Genomic DNA, 1653 nt, shown 5'->3' on the forward strand with positions numbered 1-1653 from the left:
ATCTTCTCCAGTCGTTTTCCACAATGGCGGTCATACAAACAAAACAAGCCAGTAAGGTGCCAAACAGGAAATACGCATAGTGTAGAGCAGATGTAGATTTGACCAATCAGAGGCCTTCTGTTCACATGCCCTGGTCTGGAGTTCCCTTTTTTAGTCATGATAGAGTTCTCACTGTTGACCTGATTAGAGGTGAAGGAATAGAAGCTAGAAGCTACAATTTACTGTATTCAGATCCAGCCTTCTACAAATACTACAGGTCTCCATTTGGCAACAGAAACAAACAGATTATGGATGAAAACTAAAAGGAAGTTGTGTACATTAGCATGTGTCGCACAGGTTAGTCAGCTAAGCAGGGCAAACTTATGGCTAAAAACTTTTTAAAAAATGACCTTTTTGAGGCAATTAATTTTTTTAAGTCAACTTAAAGTGTTTTGGTGAATGGCTGAATTAAGTTATCTTATAAAAGAAACCCAGCAGATTGAATTAATGCAGACAAAGTTATCAAATGAGGCACTGTGTCGTAACTTAAAGGAAAAGTCCGGTCAGCAAGGAGTGATCAATAGATCATTAGCTATGCCTAAAACTAATATGTTCGCTGTGATTTAGAGAATTTAGCATTGAAAATGAAGATATTATCTTCATCATGATCACTGAGTCTGGGAGCGGCCATTTTTGCCCAAATATCATAACCCCTCCCTCCTGCCATCTTCCAGCAGTGATGTCACGGTGCGGTTAGCCTAGCGCCATTCTCCCCGCTTTACAAGCTAAATCAATGGGAACTACTAGACACATCTGCAATCAACAACAATTATTGAAGATTTCCAGAGGACTTCACCATTGAAATTCACCAGATTATTTCTTTTACAGTATGTAATAATTTCACATTTAAAGTACTCTCAAACGTTTGTATTCTAAACACCACTGGATTTTTCCTTTAAATGCTGTGTGAAACAGATCTCCAATCCGCCTGCTCTCACTCTATCTTTTTAAAAACAGTCACACATTTACCTGCCGCCCTCTAAATGCAATCAAGTAGCTTAGAAATTGTTGCAGGTCAGAAGAAACCCTATAGCCATCTTAGCTGTCCATACCTGAGCTTGTTTTTTAAATTTAATGATGTGGTTCATATCCCACCGGTTTCTCACACTAAGCCATGCTGTAACTGGCACCAGTAGGTGAAGTAATGTCCTTTGATGATCAGCAGCATTCGTCCGTTTCTATGGAAACATCATCATGTATCATAATTGTGTTGTTCAAAAATATTACATTAAATGTACATGTTAACGTTTTTCCAGTACGTTTCTGTGTCTTCTTTGCAAGTAAAAGCGCATTAACCGGAGGAAATTGGGTTAGCACTTCAGTGTTAGCCTGAAATAATCATAAGAACAAGGCGGTAAAGAAAACAATAAGCCAGCCTTTATTGTGACATCAGTTTAACATTGCTCTATCTGAAAACAAACACTTTGATGATGCCCCTCATTTCAACATGTAATGTCTCTTGTGTGCTGCATTCACGGTAGACTTAAGGGCTGGTTATCCTCCCGCAGCAGTGTGTCGCAGGTATGATGCAGACATTTTTTATTTATGCCCTGTATTGGAGCGTGGTCTGCGCTATGTTATTCCACACCACAACATGAGAGGGACAATCAGCAA

This window comes from Cyprinodon variegatus, unplaced genomic scaffold (genome assembly GCF_000732505.1).
Source record: "Cyprinodon variegatus isolate N-32 unplaced genomic scaffold, C_variegatus-1.0 Scaffold378, whole genome shotgun sequence".
NCBI classification, from domain to species: Eukaryota; Metazoa; Chordata; class Actinopteri; order Cyprinodontiformes; family Cyprinodontidae; genus Cyprinodon; species Cyprinodon variegatus.